The sequence below is a fragment of the Miniopterus schreibersii genome (assembly GCF_964146895.1).
Source record: "Miniopterus schreibersii genome assembly, chromosome: 4".
In the NCBI taxonomy this organism is placed as follows: Eukaryota; Metazoa; Chordata; class Mammalia; order Chiroptera; family Miniopteridae; genus Miniopterus; species Miniopterus schreibersii.
In genome coordinates this window covers 7,909,197-7,924,877 of record NC_138105.1, presented here as the reverse complement: position 1 = coordinate 7,924,877, position 15,681 = coordinate 7,909,197, and the positions used below count along the sequence as shown (strand labels likewise).

The window sequence follows — 15,681 nt, the reverse complement described above, 5'->3', positions numbered from 1 at the left end:
GCTGAAATTTTACGCCACAGGAAGGGGCCCAATGAGAGCCGCTGTGTCGTGGGCGGGGCCTCGGAGCCCCCACCCCGGAGGCGGAGCCCGGGCGCAGGAGCCGGTCGGGGCGGGGCCGCGGAGGGCGGGGCCGCGGAGGGCGCGCCCGCTGGTGCTCCTTCCCGGGACGTCAGACATCTTGGGGTGTCAGCACTGTTTCCCAGGTGTGGGCCGATTTCTCGATTCCCTTTTCCGTTAATTCCCCTGCTGCCAGTCCTGACATTTTAGATATTGCCAGATATATATTTTTTCCCCCCTGAACGCACAAACGGGAGGCAGACGGCCAGGTTTGAACCGGAGCTGCCGCTTACTGAGCGGCCGTGGGTAGTTCATCACCTCGGGGAAGTTACGGGGCTGCCGCGGGCGCTGCGAGGGTGGGGCGGGCGGCGCCCTGGCGCGTGCGCCCTGCGCGCTCAGCGCGATTTTGCGGAGGCGCCGCGTCCCTTCCTTTCCCCTCAGGCGGCCGGTGAGGCGGCGGCGGCCGGGGAAGTTCCGAGGCCTCCCCTTCAGGGAGTGGGCGGGTGTAGCAGGGGTCACGGGCCGGGGACCCCTTTCTGTGCTTGCGCAGTTGTCGTGGCTGGAAATACCCGTGGTGGAAGCAGCGCCCCGGGCCGCCTGGCTGTGGGGTCTCCTCTCGGGAGGGCGGGGAGGCGGGGCTGAGGCCATTACCGTTGCTCTCAGCGCGCCCTCTGCTCCAAAGGCAGGCAGGAGGCCGCTGGGACATGTTGCCTCCGCTGTCAGCGTGAGAAGCGTGCAAACCTGTGAGGAGTTTTTGTGAGTTTATTTGAGCCAAACTGTTGACCATTGCCGGGAAGCCAAAACCTCAGCGGGTTGAGCTGAGGGAATGGCAGTTTTGCACCTTATTTTATAGATTTCAGTCAGGGAGAGATGTAAGTGGGCCACATGAAACCCATTGGTGCTGGGTTAGGGGGAGAAAGCAAAGCTGGGAGCTCTGGTCCTGGGTAAAATAAAATGACAGACACATCTCTTAGGTGGGTTGTCGACAGTTAACTCAGTGGCAATGAGGGCATTTGTGGTCTCCACAGAGCCGTCCAGGAAAAGGAAACTTCCAATGATACGTTATTTTAGATGCAAAAAAAAGACAATAGACTCAGTTAGGGTAAAGATTGACCTTTGTCAGGGAAGCTACCAGCCTAGGACATGACTAACCACCATAAACTGCTTTTAGTTAAAGTTTTAATTTCAGACCATCCTTTGTGGTTATTTTAATTTCAGACCATCCTTTGTGGTTATTTTGATTTCAGACCATCCTTTGTGGTTATTTTGTGTCTCTCAAGTTTGTTAGGCCCCAGGCAGGCCTCCCTGAGCCTGTCAGGTTGGTTGTGGCCCCTTTTCATCCACATGTTTAGGTGGAAACTGTGACAAGTACTTACCAACATGAGTAACAAGTCCTTATTCTTCCAGAGGGGAGTTCATTTTTGAAAATACAGTAATGGTAGGTCTTCCAGGTGAGAACCTGGTGAGTCAGGCTGGGCCGAATGGGCAGGACGAGGCTCTGCCAGTATCGCCTGCTTCTCAAGCACCAGCTCTGCGAGTGAGTGTCAGAAGGGCTTCTGAAAGTCTCTGGAGTGGCCGCAGCACTGTGTGAAAAAGGTGTTAACTTCCGGGGGCCTGTACTGCAAAAGAAAATACTAATTTGTACATAGGCGTTAAAGTGTTTCTTTGAATATCACTTTACTTGCCAGTGATATAAGTTGAGTATTGATTTGGACTATTTATCAATGATGGGGATAGGCACTGTTCCCTCAAATACTTCGTGGTACTTACTGAGCATGTTATGTGGTAGTCGCGTGATAGACCTTGCCTGGAGCCTGTCAGGTTCATAGAAGATCAAAGACCAAATAAATCGGATTTTCTTTATTGAGTTAACACCTAAAGGAGGAAACTGTATTCTCAATAAAGTGCAGCGCAGCGCAGGCTAGTTCCCTGTGGCTTCTGAGCCTCATATTCACCTAAACTCCTCCCTGTGGTGGTGGTTGGCCTGGGATCTGCAAACTACACCTCCCAGCCTCCCTTGTCAGGTGGTTTCCCTAACATTCTGCAGAAGGAGGCACAAGCAGGGAGTCGGAAGGTGGGACATGGGAAAACTAGTGTTCATTTCTTTTACTCTGCTTTCTGGCAGCCTAGGGAATGGCTGTGTCCTTCATAGGATCCCAGCGACAGTTGCAGCAGCCCCTCCTTGGTGGTCCTGTCTTCCCTTTCCCACCCTTGGCGGCACCCCAGCAGTGAGTTTGCTCTGGAGCTCTGATAATTAAAAGGCTCCCTCCTGCTCTGTTCTACCAGCTCTAGGGTGGTAGCCACTTCCTGCAAGTAGGAGTTTCTGATTTAATCTTAGGGTCTGCCTTTCGATCTTCTAGCCTTTAACACCTCTGTACACGGTTCTGGTAAAAGCTACCTGTTTAAAATTCCTTAGATTTCTGGTTTCCTACCTGGAACCTAGACTGACAAGGATGCAAATGGCTATTACCTTGTAGTGTTTACAAAGCCACTGGAGTCAGCAGAGGGCTTTCAGTTTTCACAAATGCAGGCCCAACTCTGACCACGCCTGTCAGTAACATCTGTTTATCAGCACACATAAGGGCCAGCAGGGGGTGTGTGCGCTGGGAGGCAGGGAAAAGAAACTTGGGAGATCTCCATGTCCTATTCATACTCTTAGAAAAAGCAGTTTCTTTCTAGGCGTTTATTTTAAGGGAGTAAGGAGAGAGCTGTAATTTATTCATCTCCCTTGAAGGTACTTGAGAATGACTCCAAACCTCTGTATCCCACTGCCTATTGTACATCTTACTAGAACGTCCCTCACAATCTCAGACTTAAAATGGATAAAACTTACATTCATCATTTACCCCCCATCCTCTCAAAAAAATCAATTCACCTCTGTTAGCGTTTCCTATCTCAGAGTATAGGGTCGGTATCCACCCATTTTCCTGAGCGAGGAGCACTCCACCTCTCCCTCAGCCTCCACGTCTCAGTGTCAGCAGCCCCTCTGCTGCTGCCGACACAGGCATTCTCCCGCCCACCCACCCTCTCATTTCTATAACCACAGCCCATGGATGGTGTGCATCCTGGTTCGTATTCTCATTGGCCTGCTGCTTTCCAGGCCATCAAATTCTTCCTAGAAATTTGTGGAAAACTATAATTACGTCTTTCCAGCTTTGCCCCAAAACTTTTATGTCAATGGTAACACTGTCCAGTAAAACTTCCTATAATGATAGAAATATGCTACCTGCACTAACCACTGTAGTAATCACTAGCTATGTGTAGCCACTGAGCACTAGAATTGTGGCTCCTGTATCCAGGAGCTGATGTTTTAATCATTAATTAAACTTAATAATTAGCTGTATCTTGGTGGTAGCTACCCTACTGGATGGCACACATCTAGGTTGAGGGGGGATAAAGATCTTTACCACTTAGCATTATATATAATCCTCTGCTCCCTGCTCAGCCTCATTCTATTGTTTACATACCTGATCTTCCAGGCTTATTAAAATTTTTGTCTTTTTTCCCCAGACATCATGACTTTTTTTAATCTTCACCCAAGGAGTGAGGATATTTTTTCCATTGATTTTTTTTTTAGAGAAAGTGGAAGAGGAGAGAGAAACATCAATGAGAGAGAGACACATGGATTGGTTGCCTCCTGCACATACCCCGACTGGGCCAGGGATCAACCTGCAACCCAGGTATATGATCTTGACCAGGAATCGAAACCCATGACTCTCCAGTGTGCAGGCCAGTGCTCTAACCACTGAACAATACTGGCCAGGGCAACATCTTTCCTGTACTTTTTATGAATATAATTGGGTAAGAGAAAAGTCTCCTAAAATAAAGAAATAGGCTTTAAAATGACTTTTGAAAACAAACACTATTTGGTAAGCAGAACTTTTCAGGAAAGCACTTAAGATGAAATGAATGTCAGAGTCTGCTGGTAGCTTCTGCTTTCTCCCAGTGCTTTGTAAAGAACAGGCGCTCGATAGATGTTTGCTGATGAACCTGTTCATTGAGGTTAAGTAACTCCCTACCCTTCCTGAGCTTTATTGGAAAGACTGTTGTGAGCAGAGTGTTGGGAGGGAGAGGACAGTTAGCATTCTGCATCCTCCGAGGACATGCATTCATAGCCACTAGGTGCAGACTGTTTTTCAGTCTGTGTTTTATTGTGCCCAGCAGGACAACTATTAAGGTCTAGAGCAGCTGTGGCTCAAGGGAATATTTCAGAAGCCCTGTGTGTCAAATAAATAGACTATGTAAGAAATTTGGATGAAGTTTGTTTTTCTCATCAGTTGTCAATAGGTTTTTAAGGGTATGATATATAAGAATATTTTTAAGACATTGGTTTCCTGGAATATAAAGTAAGGAGAGTTATATTTCACATACTACATGTTAATATCAAATAGAAACATGGAGAAATTTAATACATTTGATTTTAGGGGAGAAGTTGCACAAAACATGTCTAATATCTTTTTTTATTGAATCTATCGGAGTGACACTGGTCAATAAAGCCATACAGATGTCAAGTGTAGAGCTCTGTAACATGTCTACACACTGCACTGTTTACTCACCACCCAGTCAAGTCTCTTTCCAACAGCTTACCCCCCTTTTGCCCTCTCCCACCTCCCCCCATGTATTCCCCTTTTACCTCTGGCAGTCACTGTACTATTGTCTGTGTCTGGTTATTATTATTTTTTGCTTACTCCCTTCACCTTTTTCACCCATCCCCCAAACTCCCTTGCCCTGACAGCTGTCAGTCTGCTCTGTGTTTCTGAGTCTGTTTCTATTTGTTTGTTATTTTGTTCATTAGATTCTGCATATAAGTGATATCGTATGGTGTTTGTCTTTCCCTGATTGGCTTATTTCATTTAGCATAGTACTCTCCTTTTCAAAATAATCAAAATTGGGAGCAAAGTGAGAAAAGGCAAGTTGAAAAGAATAAAACTACAAAACATTCTAAGTAATGCCAATGCATTTAACCAAATAAGTGAAGGAAACTATTTAAATGCTGCTTAGTACCATAGTAGTTTACTGCATTATTTGAAAAAATCGGTTCTGCTATAGAGTACAGAGTAGGATGAATGAGTCCCATAGGATGCATTAAGTACAGAGAATCAGTAAGCAGGTAGCTCGTGAGACATAGGCGGAGTTCAGAAGATTGCTGAACATAGAGACTAAGTTACCTACCAACCTGAAAGATGTAAAGCTAGGTAGACTAAATGAGACATATGACAGAGCGAACAAGACTTGTTTATGGATGGAGGTGGAGGGAAAAGCCAAATCACAGTCGTGCCATCTCTGGGCTGACAGCCATATCACCCTTACCCCAGCCACCCAGGGTTCCACCCTGGACCCAGATGTGCTCTACCTGAGAATTGATGCTGGTACTCATAAGCTGTTGGCAGGCTACTTGGGATGCTACAGCTGTGGCGAGGCATAATTGCCTCTGCTTCTCTTGAATAGAGCAAGTGTATCACTCACCCAGGTACCAGACTTCCATCTGTTGACCTCCTTGTTCAAACATTAGTCTCTCCCCTAACCACCAGCTGGGCAGGCTGCAGCAGGAGAGAGGCAAGAGAGGGGACACGAACATACAAACATTTCATAGCTGGGGATCCATGTTGTGGTCGTTCCCGCCTGCGCCCTCACCTGAGTGTGGTAATGTGCCCCACCTCTTCCCTCTTGCTGCAAAGTGATTTAATAAACTTGGTTTGAGCATTTCCATTTCGTCTCTGAGCCTGTCTGTCCCACAACTCCTGGGATAGCTTGGCCTGCAGTATACTCAGCGGCCACATCAAGGTAGTTTCTCATGCCAACTAGAGGAAACAGAAAACTAAGAAGTAGAGTCATATAGCATAAGCCAAAGGATTACAGAGAGAGAAGAAAGGCAGTCACAAATGCTATTGGTTAATAGACTGAAAGACAAAAATAGGAAAGTAAGGGGCAAACCCAAAGGTGAAATGTGGGAAAGATTTCTTTCTCCTAATTGATTTACGGAAAAGGGAAGACCACGTGAAGGACAAGACACTAATGGATTTTGACAGCGTTGTGTAGATGTCACTGATACCAATTATACTTTATCTCTGAGACCGGAACAGCTGTTTCAGGGGTAAATACAGCAGAATCCAGATGAAGGGAAGTGCTCTTCCAACAAGTGGACTAATCCCTGAATTTCCTTGTAATTCACTCTGAGTAGCATTACAGTCATCTTTTTAAATGTCCATTACATTTTTAAAGCATTTAAACTATCAAGAGGAGAGGAAAGAGTCTCTAAAATGCTTATAGATAATTAGGAGAAAATGCACACATAGAACTACTTTCTATAACAATTTTTTTTATTACTAAACAATTTCTGAAATAGTCTCTGTAAATTCCCATTTTTAAAACACTAATAATTCAACTATTTTAAAAATCTGGGGTGAAAGAATTAGTAAAATGAACTATCCCTTTGAGATGAAATTCATTTATTCTTAATTTATCTCTTATAATCTATTTTCTTTAACAGGTCACCTTGTCGCTTGTGATACAGAAAATGTTGAGCTAGACTTGTCAAGGTAAGTGAAATACTGTTCATATAAAGCTTATAGCTCTCTCTAAGAAAATTACAATTAACACTTAAGAAGTGAGATTGTTTATGGAGCAAATACTTTTAGGAGCTTACTCTGGTTTTTAAAAGCCTGTGACATTTTGGGATGTAGCTAATTCAAACTAACAGCCTTTTAATGCTTTAATAATGTTTTCAAATTTGTCTGTTTTTACAACTTAATTCTTATGTTTAAGTTGAATATATTCTCTTAGTAATTTGAAATGGTAAAAACAAATAGAAAAAAACACATTCTGTGATGAATTAGAGATAAACCTACATTCAAAGAGATTGATGGTATAATATCATTAAGTGCTGCCTATTAATAATCCGTTTGGGATTTTATAAATGGTAGAAGATCTGTTCTCAGAATTTACAAAGTACTAGTGAACTTTGTGCCATTAAAAAAATATTATTATAAAGAAAGTCCCTATTCTAGAGACCTGGACCAAAAAAATAGTAAAAATCATCTTTGTTACTTTATACCTAACCACCAAAAATATGGATTTAGTTGTATACATTCTTTAAAATGTGGCATATTGTAGCCAATGCAAATATTGTAATTTTTACAATACTTACAATTAAATTTCTAAATTTAATTCCAAAAAAAAAATTCAAATGAATATACAAAGGCAATCATTGTATAAATGCTCAAAAAAAGATATTAAAACCAAGTTATGGCTAAGTTGCTAAGTCTGTTTCAGATTACGAATGAGTGCATCCAGCGAAGTCACTGGTTCTTCACTCTCCACCCCCAGCCCTCTCCTCTGGGCACTCCTGTCCGATGGCTTAGGAATATGTAGAGTTAGTGTTCACTGGCCAGTCTCTGGCTGGTCAGAATTCCCTCTGATTGGAATGATCTCTGCTGCTTTCTCTCTCTTTCATTTATGGACCAAATGCACAATAAATCAAAGCATGTTGATCCTGGTGAAAGTTAGAGATAAAAACAGCTTTGGCAGTGGCCACAGAAGCCTGAAAAGTTTTACTGAAGGAAAAAAGCTGGGCATGTTCTCATCTGGATAGGAGCTGGATTCTGCCTTCAGTTTCCAACTGTAGCAGTTTTGCTTTTCCTCAGGCTGAGCTTTGCATGTAGCGAGACTTACCTCCAGCTGGGACCCGCAGATTTCCATCGCAGTTCTGAATGCTAGTTAGTGAACTGACTCAGGAGACTGGAAATCCTCTCCCACGTCGGTATCTAAGTGCAGGCTGGTAGTTGCTCAGAACAGATACTGTCATACCGGGGGAAGCACAGAATTATGTATATATATGTACATACACACGTGCACATGTGTATACATGTGAATAGTAAAACTTGGAGCATTTTCATTAAGATGTATAGGAAGATCCTTGGTGTTTGGACTATTGAACAGGCAGGACACATAGTGTTCATTTGTAAAGCAAATTAATTCTTTTTTTCCACTGCCCTTTCTCGGAGGTCTTGTCCCTTGATCAAAACTTAAGCAGCCTTCATACTTTTTCTGATCATCTTAAATATTAGAAACAGTTATTTGGTTGTTTAAACTTCAGTCTCATTTTAACAATCAAAATATGAGATCACAGTTTAATTCTGGCTTTCAAGCCAAGGCCTCTCTTCCTGCCCCATCTCCAGGCTGGTCACCGGCCTGGCGCTGGCAGTTGGGGAGGTGGAGGCAGGAGGGTGCAGCCTGCTGCTCCTGGAACATTTTCCTGCTGCCCAGCTCCATCTGAGTCAGGCCTCCAGGATCCCGGGTCTGGCAGGTGGAGACGGGATTCACATTCTTCTGTGTCATAGTCTAGCACCAGGACTCTGGACTTGCAGACCTTTGACACGGACTCTTAGGAGCATGTTCATGGGGTCCTTCAGGACCCTCTCCACCCTTCCTGGGGGGTTCCCTGGCAAGAGCTAACTGGTCCTTGACTTGATTTTTGACTTGGCTTTTTCTGCAGAACAGCATTCATTGTTCTCGGCTAGCCTTTTGGGCATAAGCTTAGTGGCTTTCGTAAGTGAGTGGCCTACGTCTGGTACATGGGAGAGCCACATCTTTCCCCCACAGACTTGGGAGGCAGTGCTTTACTGCTGGAACTCATGGAAACAAGAATCCTGTGGCCAGTGGCCACTCTGCACAGCCATACTACCCCTTCATCCTGGCCCAGAACAATTAGCCAGCCACTCTCTAGCTCTTTACATTTTCCAGATGGGAGGTAAACACTCTGGTGTCCCTCAGACTGTAGGTTCTCCAAGCATCTTCTTAAAGCCTCTACTCTTGACCTAGGGTGAAGAGGACCACCCTCTACCACTCTTTTTTGAGGGGAGGGCCGGTATCACACCATAATAGCAGTGACCTCTGAAACTTTTCTTCTCTGATTGCTAGTTCTCAGTCATCTGAGACCTTCAAAGTGGATCAAGTTTGTAGAGCCTACTTCTTGTATAAGCCCTACAGGGTGGTCATGGTCTTTGCTTTGTATTTGCTCTTTTGGAGTTCTAGCCAAAACTTGCACAAGTCCAATTATACATTTCAGTGAAAGATTTCGTTATATGTATAGGGGAACCCTGTCAAATAGTAAATTTTTTTAAATTAAACTTTTTGTTTTGAGACAGTTGGTCTCATTCAGTTGTAAGAAATAATACAGAGAAGCCATGTACCCTTTACCCATGTCTCCCAGTAGTGATACCTTGCAAAACTGTAATACAGCAACATGCCCAGGATATTTACCTTGATAGAATAGTTCCATCACCACAGGGTCTCTCCTGTTGCTCTTTACAGCCACACTCATCTCCTACCTTCTCCTTAACCCCTGGAAGTCCACGTCTTCACTTCTATAATTTTGTCTTTTCAATAATATTCTGTAAATGGAATTATACACTATGTAATCTCTGGGACTATCTCTTACTCTCAGCATGATTCTCTGGCAGTAACTCCAGTGTTGCATCAGTGTTTCATTCCTTTTCAGTGGCTCAGCAGTGCTGCACGGATGCTGTGGATGTACTGTGATGTAGCCACTCACCTGATGAAGGACACATACTTTGTTTCAGTTTCTGCTATTTTGCATAAAGCTACTATGAACTTTCATGTACAGGTTGTTATGTGAACATAAGTGTTCATTTCTTTGGGATGAATGCCTGGAGTACATTTGTTTACCCTGTTATATGATAGTTGCATGTTTAGTTTTTGAAGAAACTGTTAAACCGTTTTCCAGAGCTGCTTTTTTATATTCCCACCAGCAGTGGGAGAGTGATCCAGTTTTCTACATCCTTGCCCACATTTGACACTGTCACTGTTTTTTATCTACCCTCTGATAGATGCATAGTGTGATTTATGTAACATCTTTGGGGGGTATGTAACATTGCGGACACATTTCTTCTTCTGAGATGAGAAAACTTTCTGATATTACCAAAACCGTCTCATTGTGGCTTTAGTTTGCGTTTCCCTGATAAATGATGCCAAACATCATTTCATGTGCTTATTTGCCATTTATATATATATATTTTAGTGAGATGACTCTTCATGTCTGTTGCCCATGGAATCATTGATTGTTTCTTACTGTTGAGTTTTGAGAGTTCTTCATATATTCTAGATATTTTTCCTTGGTTGGAGATGTGGTTTTCAAATGTTTTTCTCCCAATCTGTAGCTTGTCTTTTTCTTCTCTTAACAGTCACAGAAAGAAAGTTTTAATTTTGATGAAGTCTGTTTTATTTTCATGGATCATGCTTTGGATATATAATAATAGTTAGAATTTTATGTCTGTAAATAAATTCATCCTTTCTTTCCCTCACCTTCCACGCCCAAATCATTGGCAGGTCCTGTAAGTACCACTTCCAAAATAAAACCCAAATATGTCCACTTCTCTCCATTTTTACAGCTTTCTCCCAGGTTCAACCCACCATCATCACTCACCTAATTTAAAACTGTAATTTATATGATATGACTTAAAATCCTCCAAAACTTAGTGCTGAGAAGAGAGTCCAAACTCTACCACAGCCTATGAGAACCTGCCCTGTTTGGCCTGCCTAACTGTTTCTGACCTCCCCCACCTCACCCCGGTGCAGGAACCTCTGACCTCTCTCCCTCTCACACTGCACTAAACTACAGCCACATTCCTCTTTGTTTGTCCCTCAAGCACAACGAGCTCCTTCCCACATCGTCCCTTAATTTGCCGGACCCTCCCTGTGTTTATTTTCACCAGGCTCACTTCTCCTCGTTCAGCCTTCCCCAGCTCACGTGTCCACTGTTCCAAGGGGCCTCACTGATGGCTTGCTTTTTTTAAGTCTTCACCCTCAGATATGTTTTTTATTGATTTTAGAGAGAGAAAGAGAGAGAGAGACATGATTGGCTGCCTCCTGCACTCACTCTGACTGGGAATCGAACCCGCAACCTTTTGGTGCATCAGACAAGGCTCAACCAGCTGAGCCACAATAGCCAGGGCCTGGTGGCCTGCTTTTTGAAAGAAGCCGCCTTTCTCTTGCCACTTTGTGTCATTACTCTGTTGCTTTATTTTTTATAGCTAAAGTTTTTTCTGTTTTTTATTTTTTACTAGCTAAAGTTACTTGTTTACCTTGCCCCACTTTTTAAAGCAACCTATCAAAGCAGTGGCCTTGCCTGTCACATCATCGTATCCCAAACACCCAGCACACGGGCATAACTCAGTTAATGTTACTAAAGGTTGAACTTTTCCATTTCTCTTTGGAAAAGCAAATTTTCTTTTGATTGTTCAACTATTGATAAATTCATTATGTCCTCAAAACAGACTGTTTATAATATAGCTAATTAATTAGAGGAACCAAGAAAAATGAGTTCTGAGTTCTGATAAATTCAACTTAAATTACCAAGTCATATCCTTTATTCATATTGTATGAAATACAAAAACAAAATGTGGAACAAAAGATATCTCAAATGTGTCTTGATTCCAAATGCAAAAGAAGAGACCGTTATTGTATTGTCATAAGCTCCAAAACTGGAAATTCCTCCCCAGCAGCTTTACCGATAACTCTGCGACGTACCAAGGCAAGTCTGAACAGGTCTGCACAGCTCGTTCTCACTGTGTTAAAGGACATACCGCTGGCTTACCTCACCCCAATGCTATGTGAAACAGCGTCTGTATTGGTGAGGAACCGCACATTTATTGCATGACAACAGCAAGACTTGATTCCACGGAGGAGGCGGCGTTCTTGGAGACAGCAGAGGAATTAGAGTGCATGTGTCAGATTAATTTTGGGCATTGTGTTGCTGTTAAACCTAAATTTGGAATTTAGCTAGGCTGAAAATTGCCTCAAAGAATTTTAAATTGTGTTTTAGAATAAGACTCCCCAGTATGCCAGCATAGCTTCAGCACTTTAGGAGAAAATCAGTGAAATACACCTTATAAACACGTAGGTTTATAAAGTTATATGTGTATGGATCATATAAATAGAACATTGCAGACACGTTCTTATTTTAAAATGAAAAAAAAACTTTCTGATATGGTTGGAATTCATTACTTAAGACTTTATGGAACTCAGTAGAATAATAGACCTGGAAAAAGAATTGTTAACTTACACAAGATAGAACTCTGATTCTGAAGGGACGATAGATACTATTCATCGTTCTCAAAGAAGCTGGGCTTGAAATACATGCAGCTCATAAGATGCATCACATAGGGTTTCTGAAAGGACTTAAGGTGAGGCATCTAGCCACTTTGTATCACAGGTTCCTCAACTGTAAGCCAAAGGGAATGAAACAATTCAGTGTTTTTTAAACATTTTGCTGAAGAACCCCTTTTCCCTCTTAAAAAGGGGACCTCAAAGAGCTCCATTTATGTTTGTGAGGATTATATCAGTCATTATTTATAATATCAGAAATTAAAACTGAGAAAAACTTAATCTATTTATTAATTCACTTAAAATAACTATCCTGTTACATGTTAGCATAAAAATATATTTTATGAAAAATAAAATAACTATTTTCCAAAACAAAAAATTTGTTTTGAGAAAAGAGACATTGTTTTACATTTTTCAAATCTGTCCAGCATCTGGCTTGATGGCTGGGTTGTTTTTTCTGCCTTTTTTCTGATGTGATAGATTGTTTTGACTGAAGTCTGTGAAGAAAGTCTGACCTCATGCAGATGTTTGAAAGGGCTTTAAGCCTTTAAAACTTTTTTTTCTTTGATACTACAGAGAAACTTGACGTGTGTAATTTCTTAAAAGTCCAGTTGCAGTGTGGAATCTAAAACCATAGCAATGAACATTTCATGTTGGAATAGTACCTGTTTGGGGAGTGACTTGAGGAACTGGCGGAGGCAGTGCCCCCCCTTCTGCACACCACTGCAGGGTGGCGAGGAAGGCTCATTTCTGAGCTTATCAGTGAGTTTTCTGAAGGCTGGATACTAGTAAGATTATCTCTATATACGGGTAGATGATAGGTAAACAGATACTAGGGTAAATGATGAGCACTGCATACCCTTAGTTTAATCTGAAATTCTGTAAATTCTCCACACCTGGCGTGGGAGGGGAGAGCTGGAACAGTATAATGGCTAAATGCAGCCCCGTGGTGGTAATAATGAAAGGATGCTCTGATCCCTGCTACCAGCAGAATCCTGGAACCTAGCCTTGAATCTGCCTCTTAGGGTCAAGAGGTACCCAAGCAGTCTCTTAGATCTGTTCACGATCTGTGTCGTGTCGTCTTGTCCCCTCCTAGCAGCCTCTCCTCTGTTGTTTCGGATAATCATGGCTTCCTGGGTCCCCTGTCATCTGCCGTCTGATCTCCTGTTCTTCCCTGAATCTGCTCTCTGCTCATCTCCTGTGCCATTAGGCCAGAATGAGGAGAAATGGGGAACTTCACACACTGGTGGGTGCAGAGTAAACTTGTGGTACTTAGTGAAATTTATCATCCATATCTATACATATCATTCCCACATCTGGGTTTATACTGTGTACAAGTCCTGAGGGGGGCGTCTATGAGGATAATGTCAATGTTATTTGTGTTGGCAGGAAATTACAGGAAGCCTTGAAATCTGTCCCTAAGGAAGTGGAGAATTGGAGTGTGGTGTGTGCATATAATGGAACACAATACAGCAAGTGCAATGAGAAGTGGTTAACTGCCCTGGCCATTGTTGCTCAGTGGTTAGAGTGTCGGCCCACGCACCGAAGGGTTGTAGGTTCGGTTCCTGGTCAAGGGCACGTACCTGGGTTGCAGGTTGGATCCCCAGCTCCAGTAGGGGTGCATGTGGGAGGCAACCATTTTATGTGTCTCACATTGATCTCTCTCTCTCTCTCTCTCTCTCTCACTCTCTCCTCCCCCCCATCCTCCCTCCCTTCCCCTCTCTCTAAAAATCAATGGAAAAATATTCTCAGATGAGGATTAACAAAAAACAGAAAAAAGAAGTAAACTATTTTTATACCTACCAATGTGGATAGATCTTGGAAATACAGAATGAATTCTGTAGGATAAAAGAATTTATGTACCAAAACACCCATGGAGAAAACGACAGTGTATTATTTCTCAGGGCTATATTCTCGGATGCCTAGGACACATCCTGAACATACTGATGTGAACATACATCTCTGATGGGAAGGACAGGAAAGAGTGATGGAGTGAGATGAGGGTGTGGCCTGGCTCACGGTGCGAGTGGAAGTGATGTGTGTGAGCTCTGTCGCTCCTGGACAGTGAGTATGCTTGTGCACATTCAGGGAAGAATAGGAATGTTCCCAGCAGAAGGATGCATGTGTTTTAAAGCACATTCTGGGAGGAGTTGAATGGCCTTGCGTAGAAGAAAGATGGATATTTGATTAACATAAACTCTTGCTTTAAATATATTTCTCCATCAAAAGTGTTAGAGGTTATTCTGAAATTTGCCTCCAGCCATCAGTCTAGGAAAGGAGTGGAAATTTGAAAATGTGGTTATTTAATATGCAAAGAAAATTGCGCTGTAAATCTGGAAAGTATAAAGTGGCCTCTTTCAAAAGGTGGCCTTCTGTTGAGTTTTATGTGCTTTATCAATCAGGAGTTAAAAACAACACACTTGTTTTGTTCTGACAGTATTATCTCATTGCGTGTACTCACTGTCTAAACTTCCATTCATCAGTACGATTTTCCCTGCCATTAACTCTCATGTGAACGGTATATTACACAGAGTAGCTGGTAGATAGATGCTGCTCTGTCATGCATAGCATACTGCACTAGGCAGTTGCTTTGGTCTTCTTGGCTCTTTAATAATGGCTTCTAGGTGTTATGTCATTTCTGTACATATTGTATTCAATCATAGTAATGTGAACTGTGTAATCAAATGAAGGCTGAATTCTGTGGGTTATAATATTCAAAGGGCACTACTTTTCAATAGCTCAACCTCATTTAGAAGCTTCTGTGGATATTTCTCTTGGTTTAAAAAGAAAGTGTTCTGTATAACCACGTTTTCTGATGAATCTCTCACATGTTAGGAGTAATATGATTTTTATTATTAATATTTTAAACACCATCCTCTAACTCATAGTTAAATAGTTCTACTAAAATGTCTCATAGCTTGTCGAAAATGTTCCTAATGTGTGTTTCTTATTGTTTCTGAACTTCGTGATTTCTTTATTCAATATTTCATGTTCTTTTCCAACTTATGAAAAAGTGCTCACTGAGCATATTCATGTTCGTTCCAACGTTTTCATGCCCTGGCAACATAAGACATGATGATATTTCTAAGGCAGCAGGAGAAAACCCCGTAGTTAGAGGCAACTGCCCTGTGGGGTAGGTCCCCCCCACAGGTACCCCTACCCTGGAGCTGAAGGGGGAGCTATCCCTACACACCTGATAATTATTTGTGCTTCACCAACCCCATTGAGAAGCTCTGAATTAATGCTTTGGAATTTTCCAAAAGAAATAAGTTTTCTATCCTCTAGAGGTAAGATTAGTTCCAGAACTTAATGAGACCTCCTGTTTTATAAAGGATTTAGGCGGAGTAAAAGATGCTCCTCAAAGAGGGGGTAAGTTGCAGGGAAGATCACTGGAGATTTTCTCACAACTTATTACGATGATGATGATGGAGATTTTCTCACAACTTATTACGATGATGATGATCATGATGATGATGGAGATTTTCTCACAACTTATGATGA

The 15,681-nt window shown here is 42.4% G+C and overlaps 1 protein-coding gene across 1 annotated transcript in view; it reads left to right on the top strand.

Annotated features, from left to right (window-relative positions):
- The first annotated feature begins 102 nt into the window (after positions 1-102).
- PRSS12 (serine protease 12) overlaps positions 103-15,681 on the top strand; it is a 99,375-nt gene continuing 83,796 nt past the window's right edge. Inside the window, exons 1-2 of the mRNA XM_081135387.1 lie at positions 103-203; positions 6,548-6,596. The gene's annotated coding sequence lies outside the window, so the exon portion shown is untranslated. The remainder of the gene's footprint in view (positions 204-6,547; positions 6,597-15,681) is intronic.